The sequence below is a fragment of the Drosophila yakuba genome, chromosome 3R (genome assembly GCF_016746365.2).
Source record: "Drosophila yakuba strain Tai18E2 chromosome 3R, Prin_Dyak_Tai18E2_2.1, whole genome shotgun sequence".
Taxonomy (NCBI): domain Eukaryota; kingdom Metazoa; phylum Arthropoda; class Insecta; order Diptera; family Drosophilidae; genus Drosophila; species Drosophila yakuba.
Window position 1 is genome coordinate 15,707,043 of NC_052530.2, and position 11,753 is coordinate 15,718,795.

The 11,753-nt window shown below is 42.7% G+C and overlaps 2 non-coding genes across 2 annotated transcripts; one reads left to right on the plus strand and one right to left on the minus strand.

Moving 5' to 3' along the window:
* The first annotated feature begins 6,756 nt into the window (after positions 1-6,756).
* On the plus strand, positions 6,757-6,829 carry Trnaf-gaa. Its single transcript has one exon. It is a non-coding gene; the product is annotated as a tRNA-Phe (tRNA).
* Positions 6,830-7,058: 229 nt separating this feature from the next.
* Positions 7,059-7,131, minus strand: Trnaf-gaa. The gene has a single exon. It is a non-coding gene; the product is annotated as a tRNA-Phe (tRNA).
* Between the last annotated feature and the right edge of the window lie 4,622 nt (positions 7,132-11,753).

The window sequence follows — 11,753 nt, forward strand, 5'->3', positions numbered from 1 at the left end:
GAAGCTTTTTTAATAATTTGCTTTGAGATGGATCCTCAACATTTGCATACACGGTTATACAATAGTCATGTCAAAGATACAATATAAGTTATCAGTTTATCGTATTAAAATTATGTACTACGTCAGTTCACTGGCAATACTTCGATTTCTTAACTAGGAGGGTGCACCCATCTATAATTATAAGAGTTAGCAAATCAAATGCTAGTGATCTTTCTCACATTTCCAAGCTCATACGGATGCCAACATATCCATCATCCGAACGCTTTTATGGCCAACCATCCATCAACTTTCTTTCAGCGACCTGGGCTTTGTAGCTATCTTTCTACGAACTTCTTTATCATTAGGAGTGCACGATCATGCCAATAAAAGAAAGAAATCACGGCCCGCGATCGTTCGCCATGGTAACAAACTTAATGCATTCCGCGTTAAAGTGTCAATGATCTCGTTACCGAAAAAGAACGAAGAGCTTCAAACATTTCACGCACCGGAGTTCATTGTACCACAGAATTGGAAGGAGGGTTTCAGAGACTTGGCCACCATATGGCAAAAGACTTTCGTAGATACAGTCTAAATAACCTATCCCATACCTATCTCTATACCTATGTATGATGATTAGACTAGATATGTGTGTAATTTTCAGTACAATGTGAAATCCATCAATATTATCTAGTCTCCAATAATAAATAATAGCTCCCTATCAAATCACCTAAAACTTGAGATTCAGCTAAAGTTTTCTATAATTTTGTTGAATATATAGATAAATATTTATTTAATCTGGTATTACAGCCTTTCATAACTTACTCGGTATTAATTATAAAAGAATTTTACTTTGATTTTTACAATTTGTTGCTCTTACAATGAATAAAACTATATTTAAATATTTTGTTGTTGCTTTTCCAAAATGGTTTCAGTTATAGAAGTCTGACTGTAGCCGATGGAGTGTTAAGAAGCAAAGAAAGGGGCAACTCCACTGGTGGTAATGGCCAAATCATGCACGAGCTTTTGCAGAAAGAAGATAAATTAATATGGTCAGCATGTCATGAATTAGCTTTCTTCCTATAGCTGCGCTCCGACTTCAGAGTTTGGCTTCTGCCACTTGGCTATATGGCCACTTGGCCATCCCAGAAACAAGGCAACAAACAAAATCAAGACAGTATCACACACGGCACACAAACTTTCACGCAAAACGTCCATTCAACTCCGCGCTGAAATAGAAATAGAAAAAGAATCAGAATCAGAAGTAGAGAATCAGAAGCAGAATCAGAATCAGATTCAGATCCAAAAGCAGCAGCAGACCATAGACAGGGATAGGTATACATGGGTATACGAATACGTATAAATTCCCATAAATCAGCTGTGAGCCAAAGGGTCAAATACCTCGTGGCGGTCTAAAAATTACACACGAACATGTGTTGAAAGGAGAAATTAAAACAAAATTAGTTTTACTCGCTGACCAGCTGGAGAAATAGGGAAAAATAGAGCAGCGATAGAGAGCCGGATCGCTTACAATGCACTGTAAAACAAGGCCATTCAATTAACGAAAGGAAGGTGTTAAATAAAAATATTAATGTGAATTAAATGGTGACAAAGAAGCAAGTTAGGTATAAATAATATAGTACGGTTAATAAGTTTACTATTTCAAATGTATACAATTTATATAAATATTATTTCTATAATTTCCATATTTAAATAAATTATGTTAAGGAATTTTCAATAGGGTTTATAAATAATGTTTAATAGATATAAAATATAATTTGAAATATTTATGTATATTTTATATCCTCTTTAGAACTGACTTGCTTCATTTTAATCTACATATGTACATAGCCCATTGCCACTGAAATCCCATCTATCACTTTCGGCACGCCCCCTTCAAAAGTTCCAATTTTGTTCCACTTAAAGAGCAAAAGCTGCTTAGATGGAAGATGGGAATAGAACTTATGAGCGACCGCCTTCGCTGGAGGATCAGTGATCAGTGCGAATCGGAGTGTGGGAAGAAAGCGCACTAACCAAATTAAACAAAACGAAGAGCCAGCGAAAAGGCTAAGACATCGTCCCGTACTTTTGTGTGGCCATAAAAATGCGTGAGTTACGTTCGGGCCAAGAGCCGAAATAAGAGCCAGAAGCAGCGGAGACGTCATTCAGTCCGTCAGTTTCTCAGTCAGCCAGTTTGTAAGACTCCCAGGTTTTGGGACTGAACCATCGACTCTGCTGGAGTTTGGCCAAACAAAATGCAAAGCAAATTAAACATTGCTCCGACTGACCTGCCCTCCAACTATATACACAACAAAACAACCATTCATTTAGTAATTTACAATAAAAGATATACAATATTTATATGAACTTCTACCAATAAAATTATTTGTTTCTTCTGTTCCAAGCTATAATTATTGAAAATATGTTGAATGTTTTCTTTTGAATGAGTTCCACCCCATTTCTTTCTGTATGCCTATACTCCTGCTTCCCACCACCCCCCAATTTTTCTTTGTGTGCCAAAAGCCCTGGGATACACCATGGTTTCCATGATGATGACGATGATGATGATGACGAGGTTGTGGCTTTGGCTTTTGGTTTTTGGTCCGCCGCCGCCACCGCTGCTGCCTTTAATGCGCCACGGTGCTACCAAAGTGGCAACGACAGTTGCGGCCATTCACCTCCCAAAAAACCAAATATCCGCCCGTGTGTGAGTGCGAGTGGCACACATATGCAGCATACAAAGTGTGTAAGTCGGGCCCAAAAGACCGAAATGACCAGGCCATACCATCCCATCGGCGGTGTAACCAAGTTAAGCCAAGCTCGCTAGGCCCACACCCAAACGAGTACGTGTGAGTGCGTTTTGGGCCGCCAAACTTTTACACAGAGAGAAATAGTTTCAGGAGTTACACAGGAGTTACACTTTACTCGAGTGTTATAGATATTAAAAATGTGGATACTATTATATGATATGCTCAACAACTCTTAAAAAGTTCTTAATGTTTTGACTTTTAATTTCATAAACCAATGTTTTTAAATATATATCTTTAAGGGAAATAAAATCTGTAAAAAGTCAAAAACTCGAATGATTAATTTTAGAGTTTTCTTAGTGTAATTTGCTGATGCCTTTAGTTGCCACGGAAGATTACAAGACAACAACCAAGCATTTAAGCTCGTTGTAATGAATTTTCGGGGGTGATGGGCGGGGAATCGGGGAAACACGTTCCGCCCTTTTGGCCCGCTTCCCTGGACAGGGCCAGAAATGATTGACATTGGGCAGGGTCGCCACCAGCATCAGTCCCGTCTGACATGCTAATGTAAGAAGGAGTTGGCTTGCCGCTCCAAAACAAACAAGCCAAACAACTGAGCTGGGGTGAAAGAGTGCGAGATATGCGGTCGGAAAGAGATGGGTGCTTAGATCACGGCTCGAAACCGGCAAAAGTTCAAGCAAAACAAAATCAGCTGACACTCGAAGAGTGATTACTGGGCTGTAAGAGAGGCTCGAAGTGTTAATCTGCTTGCAAGAGCGTAAAAACGAGAAAAGAAAGAGACGGGTGTAGGCCGTTCAAAAGAGACGGCAGGAGAAGAGAGAGGAGAAGAGTTGCATTGGCAACTGGCCTCAGAAATGCGGAAGTGTATGCAACTCATGCATCCGTCGTTCATGTAACGTGAGAAAGAGACGGGATATGTTAATAAGAGAGAGAGGGGGCGATATTGAGAGATCAACTGGTTTGCGGCTGTTTGTGTTGGTGTGTTTGTCACTGTTTAGACAAACATTGTTTATAACTTGTTTATATAAATATTGTTAATTTCGTGCGAGGCCTGCAAACTCAAACTGGCCCCCAACCGGCATCGCTCTCTTCCCTCGTTCTTTCTCTCTCTCTCTTTCGCTCTTTCCCGTCTATATCTCACTTGCCCCATGAAAATCATGGATTTATATAGAGAGCTGCAGTATCAAAGTCGGCTTACAAATGTGCGAACGAGATGGAGAGCTCTGGGTGGGCGAGACAGGGAGCGAGCATCGTTAAAAGCGCAATTAATTGCCCACAGCCAATATCAAATCAAAAGCGTTTTAATGAATTGCACAAATTTGTACAGATTGCCGCTGATTTGAGGCGCTTTGGAAAAGGGGAAGCAAAAAATAACTGAGTTGATGGGTCGAGGTTTAAATTGAAAATACATAAATGTCACAGTGATTCATCAGCGGAAAAGGCCATCGCTCTAGGGAATAGGTTAAGTTCTAGGAAAATCTATCGGAACAGTTTATTATTACTCATAAAGATTCAGTAATATGCTGAGCTAGCACCTATTGATTTATAAAATAAACTGATTGGTGGGAACAAAATTTAAAAGTAATCTCTAATTTTGAATATTTATTTTCACTTGAAGTAAATGATTAGTTTCCCTACAACTTGGCTTATAATATGTGAATGAAAACAAATCAATTATTTCGCAAGCAAACCAATTAATTAAGCCCAGGAAATAGGTTAGCTTCCTGGAAACTTTGAATACAATGATGCAAAACACTCATTTCCAGACGTCAATAATCACTCTTTGGGGGACTCACCAATTCCCATTTCTACATCGTTCCGGCCAATCGATTATCTAACATGTTTCAGAATCCATATCAACGGCGATCGCGCGCTCAAAACAAATTGGGTATATCATCATTTTATTTATAGCCATCAATTACCATTTATGCATTTCCAATTAGCCTGGTAGTAGGTGCTGGGCCAACTCCACACAGCCTGGGGACTCCGCCCAGTTGGGCACTAATGCAACATTCACACGTGCAACAAAAGCCGCAGCAACAGCAACAGCAACGGCAACAGCAACTGCTGCAACTATGAAAGCATTCTCCAATTCCGATGCATGACATTAGATGCTCTCCCATATACGAAGTTACATATGCATGAAAAGAATCCCAACTGGTAATGAAAATAAAGTGCACGTCGCATGCGGTAATAATAACAATAAAATAAAATAACAAATTACACGCAACACTGCCTCGGCCTGGGACTCTTGACTTGGCCCGACTTGGGCTGCACTGGAAAAAACAGCCGGAGTATATGGTTATAAATGGGCATAACATGAAACCTTAGATTGTGATGGCATTGCGACAGTTTCTTTTTATTGAGCCATTAGGGTATTAGCGGTTAAGTTAAATCAATACCAACTATAATCAAATAGATGATTTATTGAGTATTCAATGACTTAGCCATTGGAATTCTTGGTCAAAAGTATTCGTATTTTAGGAGTAATACCTTTCTCCGAGTGCTCTCGACTTCAATTTGAGTTTGACTTGAGGTTTGGGACTTGGCCCGGCGAGCGATAATTACGGAGACACGGCAACAAAGGCAATCGAGCCGACGACTCACTGAAAACTTGGCAGAAGGAGAAGCCGCTGGTGCTGAGAATCGTGTGTCCCCATTTCGAAGAAAGAGCCAGGGAAAGCGGGTTCGCCATCGGAATCGGGAAGGGCTACCTTAACCTGGGGCATAGAAAGCCAAAGCCAATGCTGCTGTTGCCGTGGCCAAAAAAAAATTAAAAGCAAGTCGAAACGAAAACCAAAAACTAAATAAAAACGAAACCCACAAGAGGTTACAGCCAAGGGCAGGGGCTCCCACGAAGCTCCAACTTACAAATTGCCTAAGAGAGCGCCTCTCGCTCTGGCTCTTTTGGCCAGCTCTCTCTTGGTTCTAAAGAGCTGGGTGAAATGTGGCCAACAGCACGAGCACACGGCACAGACGGCAAACAAAAGCGCACACACACTGGCAAAGCCATGCCATATAGCTTAGTTGTGCAGCTCAGACAATCTGGGTCACATTTTGCCATTGAACCGGTGACGTCACGGCGGGGCAACGACCGCAAAGCACGACCAGCAACAGCAACAACAATAATATCTAGCTACAACAACAACCATACAACACCAACAAACACAAGATATCCAAGCAACCATTGGAAAGCGTGCAGGCAAACATTTTTACAACGACAACTTGGTGCTTGGAGCCCAGCTTCATTTCTGGTTTTCTCCGCTGGCTGATTTGTTGCCCAGCCAGCAAAGTTGTGACGGTGTGAGTGTGTGTGCGAGTGTGCGACACCATGCAAACACCCCCACTCCCCCCAACGAACCCCGTCCAGGTGCCACGCCTCCCCCGCCCACAATAGTTCATTAGACGCCATGTGCCATCGTGGCGGAACCAACATGATTTGGCCGCAGACGAAGGAGCAGCAGAAGCACAGGCACTGCGAGAAAACAGGGCATGGTTAATTGTAATAATACAATTAGTTGGACTTTAAAGCCAGTTTATTGGTAATATAATGGAACAGCTAGTTTCCTCATGGGAACATATTGATATTTTTATTAATACATACATATATGATATAATACTCAAAGGACTGCTTGACAGAATTATTAAATTAAAAAAAAAACAACAATAAACTAATATTTTCTGGTGTACTCACGGGAAACTTTCAACTAACTTCAATAACCGGCCGATTGCATTTGAAATGCATTTGACTTGAGCGCATTGCCTTGGGCGCAGGCGCTGGAGCTCTTTGCCCCCGGAGCAAGCCCCGTTTCACGAAGGTTCTTCACGCCGGACCCCGGACAAAAGGTTCTATATTTATATGCCTGCGATTAGATAAGCCCCACAGCAACAGCAGCAGAAATACGACAGCAGCAACCACAAAATGCAGTAGCAACAAGAACACGAGCCAGGAACGAGGGACAGAACGTAGCGGCTGCAACTATACAGCTCTTAGCGCCACCCCTAACGTAGCGCCGAAATAGCTCAGTTGGGAGAGCGTTAGACTGAAGATCTAAAGGTCCCCGGTTCAATCCCGGGTTTCGGCAAAGCAACTTTTTTATTTTTTAAATACTTATTTTATCTTATATATATTTGAAATTTTGGATTATTATTTCAAAGCAAGTAAAGTTTATTGAATATATATTTCAGACAGCTTTGTTAAAACAAATAAATTCTATAAATAAAATTTTAAAATTGTATATGTATGTATAAGTTACAACTTGGCTGGTACAAATTTCTTTTCACGAAATGCGAAAAATAAAAAAAAATTCTAATTGCCGAAACCCGGGATTGAACCGGGGACCTTTAGATCTTCAGTCTAACGCTCTCCCAACTGAGCTATTTCGGCGCCATGTAGGTGTGGCCCCCAAGTGTCGTGTAGTCCGGCGGGCTATGCTCTGTCTCTTTTCCCCAATGGTCGGTGAGGGGCGTTTTTAATGGGGAGACTAAAAAACAAACAAACCAGCGCCTGTTATATAATTATTAACTAAATAAAACTTTAAAATTTATTAGGCCATATACATATTTAACATATTAAAGTATATGCATATGATAATACGATTCATGCTCAATAAATATTTAAAAAGAACTAAAAACCCATTGCAAATGTCCCCTAAGACCATTGAAATGCATTTAAGTGTCCTTTAAATGCGGGATTTGGCCTTGTCTATGCAGACCTCGTAGGGTCATTCATGTCCAGTGGCATGTGGCTGTCAATCAAGCGGTGTTCGCAAAATTAAACTAAGCCGGCGCAGCCAATGGACTGCCTGGCCAGCGGAACAATAGATAGCATGATGGTCAGGATGGCCAGGATGAAAGGTGCGGATTAAGCTGCACGATGGGCACGACGACTCAATCAAACAGCAGGATGAGCGGCACAAGGTCGTGGAAAAGTGAAAAGGAAAAATGCAAATCGCATTATTAACGCAGCCATTGACACATTGGACCTTGGCCAGGAAACGCAGACAACTGAGGACCATTGTCCAGTTGACGGATACGGTCCATTCCCGTACGGAATAAAGCAAAAGTGTGACGAATGCGCCGTTGACAACAATTAGAATATAGAAAAGGTGATCGCCAGGTAGGAACACCTTCAAGTGGCCAAGCGACTTAAAACCTGGGAGCAGCCGTGGGGGCGTGATGATAGATTCATACCGGCAGCTGCAAGCCACAAACTAAAATGCAAAGGATCTCGGCCGGATCTGGTATTGAATCCAATCTCGTTCCGGCGGTGTCCAACAACAGCTGCCAAGTGGAGGACGCGTGCTAGGCCATTACCACAAAAGACATTGACTCGCACTGAAAGGGAATCGAGTGCAGAGAGAAAGAGATTGCCCCGGACTACGCCTCAGAATATCGCATATCCGTTTGGTATAAAAAACCAAATGCTCCATGGCAACTGGCACGCACCACATGGCGCCCTCGGTGTCTTTTGCATACAATAAAAAAGGAAAACCCTAAGAAAAAACTGAGAGGCTCGGGTTTTTTCTACAATTTCATTGTATTTTTTTTTTATTGAAAGTGAAAGATGGCAAGAGGCACCCTCAAATTGCAGCAGCCAGGAAGTGTGGCAGCCGCGAAAAAAACCTCAAACCGAGAACAAGAGAGCCAAAAAAAAGTGAAAAGATCCTTTCGAATCTGCGGTCGGGGTGCCGATTGTCTATGGCGTAGGCTCAGGTTTTTTTATGAGGCTGCCTCCTATCAAGGAAATCATTCGTCGCTGCCTTTGTTGCCCTCGCTCACTGCGAGAAAAAGCGGAGCACGTTGAAATCACCAATCTCTTGTTATAAATCACATCAATAATTTATATACATATATTGATGATGATGTTGAAATAATTTATATACAATATGATATTTAATAATACTAAGTACTAATACGTTCTTTGGCATATTGTTAATGCCTAGCACAAGTTTTTATTATACATAATAATTTAGTAATAATAATTCTTGGTTAATAGTAAATTTTTAAAGTATTTTTTAGTAGATTGCTATATATACCTTATAAATCATATATTATATTAATAGCTCAAAAAACACTTTACTTTAATACCATTTCACTTTCATTTGTCATCTGTATAAAAATATTTTTCTCGGTGCACACTGAGATAAAACAGCACTCTGTGATGATGTTTTGGTCTTCGATTTTGCAGCGTATGCTAAGCAAGTTCCACTGAGGGTGCGTCTGGAGGGCTCTCCACTCTCGTTTTCGTTTAGAAAAGCGGGGAGGGGCAGCCTTAGTCCTATTCCGAAGTTGAGTCCCTCGAGCAGATGCGCTTAGAATTTAGAAATATGCAAACTTGTATCAGGGCCGCAGCGATTTGGGAGCGTGGCAGGCGTCTTGCGAGCTGCGAACTGGAGCTCCCCGCACACCCGCACCACACGTTACATGCGATGTCTGATGTCTGTAAGGGTTGCCCGCTAAGCACAGCGACTAAGTTGCCGTAAGGGGTGACATGTAAATTTTTGGTAGATTTGTAGTACAAATTCCTGTAAAAGGTACTAGGCTAGCAGCCATCGGCAGCCCAGCAACATTGTACGTCGACTTACAGAGGCCCCTGCAATCTCAGCAATCGCGGGGTGGGGGCCTTGAAAAGCAACAACCCCCGTGGCGCTCGTTTACACTATGTAGCAATCTGATTTTTCGTTACAAAGTACTCACCTACACATTGATAAAAAAAAGCTCGCCAGGGGTGGTACCTACAGTGGGGCAAGAACGGAATATTTCCTTGTAATTAAATTGGAACTGAAGATAAAAACAGTATAGCAATATAGCCTCTGTGTTAGCAAGATCATTTATTTTAAGATACTTTTTATGTTGTTATCCCTTAGGAAATGTTAAATAATAATAATAGTTTGCTAATCCCAATCCACTGTGCCTCAATGCGCAGCGATAATCCTGTCCCACTGAGCATTCCCAGCACTTTCTCTCCACTCTCTTGGCGGCTGCGCAGATGACGTGTCCTGCGATGGGGAATTTATCCTGTGGAATTTATCCACCTACTAGTCTGTGCTGCTGGCCCGCTACCAGAATCTACAATATTTCTTTTTCTCCATCGGAATGCGACGCCCACGCAAACGTTAATTTAGGCGCCAAGTTTGCCACGCGGCGTGTGCATTGATAATATATGCAGACGCTCCCTCACGTGGCAGGGACATAAAAATTTCTTATCATTATCGTAAGGGTAATAGGCAACCAAAGTTGGCCAGTAAGTCGGGGGCGTTAGTGTGAGTGGGCGAAGTGGGGGAAAAAAAAAATTATAAAGAAGCAGCGAGAGATTTTCCGGCTCTACTACTGCCACTCATAACTTGTACTCGAGCTCAAAGACCAACATATTTTGTGTGCACTGCGCATGTCCTGGGAGGAATTAGATCCACCTGTGGTGACTCCTGATTACTTGGTCGAAATCGACGCCGACAAGTTGACTGTTTTCGCATTTAAATGCCAGATTTATTACCCCAGAGCGAGAGACCATCTAATGCCGCCTCTAAGCACGCTCTCGGCGGCATTTTCTTTTTCTAACATTTCTATGAGAAATATCTGTTGAACAGGCGGTGAGAATTTCCAGCTGAGGATTGGAATGCGGTGACTTTGGCTAGAGTGTTTCTGTGGCGACTGGGGCAACTAGGGCAACTAGGGCAACTGGAGCGTCTGGGGCCTTTGGTTCCTCCTGTTGGCCTGACAACGTGTGACGAAAATGGAAATTTTCTAATGGCCGCCCACGCGCCCGCCTTTTCGTTGCCGAAAATTGCCTTCCGGCTTTCACGGATCGAATCGGAGTTCTTGGCCAGTCTGCGAGCCTGTTCGAATGGGCCAGAAGATTGATGACTTGACGTTTTAATGACGTGCTAAATGCCCATAAAAGTCAACGACAGGCTCTGGCATTTTATATTTTGGGCCGCTTCTCCATTTGACTGTGTACTTTTTTTTTTGCCATCGTGGGGAACCGCACAGATTTTTTATCTGAAAACACATGTCTTTGGGCCTGCAAGCCTGCTCATTTCAGCTCGAAAATATTTTTTTAAAGCCACTCAAAGTACCGCAGCACTCACACTCACACACATGGAACAAAGGTGGCCAGATAGGACTCATTTCACCAGTACGATTTTGCATGAATATGTTGCCTACTTCAGAGGGCTTAAGTGCCGCTCTTTATGGACTCAAGTTTATTGGTAAGCCACTTCACTCTAAGGTATGTATATTCATATAATATACACACACTCACTCGATTTTTATGGACTGCCTGTTGCGAACAGCTGGGCACCTGGTGGTATAAAGCCACAAGTTGGCACTTTAAGATGCGGCGCCATTTTGAAACTTTTGCTGGCATTTAAACCTTGGCTCACGCGGCGTATGCGCAACTCTTCCACTCCGCCATCTTTCCGGGAGAAGTTTCCTGAGGGATTTCGCCTGCTTGATGGTTCCTGGACGCCTTGTGCTGCGCATGCAACGGATCAATAGCCCGGTCGGCCACGCCCGCCGAATGGAATGTGCGATATACAGACGGATATCGGGGATTCTCGATGCCAGAAGGGCCAAGCATGCCAAACATGCCACACATGCGGAACTGATGCATTTTCATTTACCAGGCGATCAGGGTTGCGAAACCGGAAGTGAATTCCTAAGCTCACTTCCGCTCTAGCTAGCACATTCCATCACCGGCCTGCGCATCCTGATACCCTGGCATTCAGGCGTCCTAAATGTCGCCCTGGCCAATGTTGCCATGGGGCCTTGGCCATGGGCTCCAAATGTGGCAACAAAAATAACATAAATAAGCCATGTTTGTGAGTGCCAACAAAATATATCGCATTTTTCGGCAACCCTTTGAGCCAGATTTTTCGGTGAGCGTCATCGGATCGGAATGCGCTGCTGACACCTTTCGGTGGCATCTGCTGGCCTAATGACGGTATTCCTTCGCCGGCTCCAAAAATTCTTTCGACTTTCGCCCGGGTGCCAACGGGAAAAGTGGAA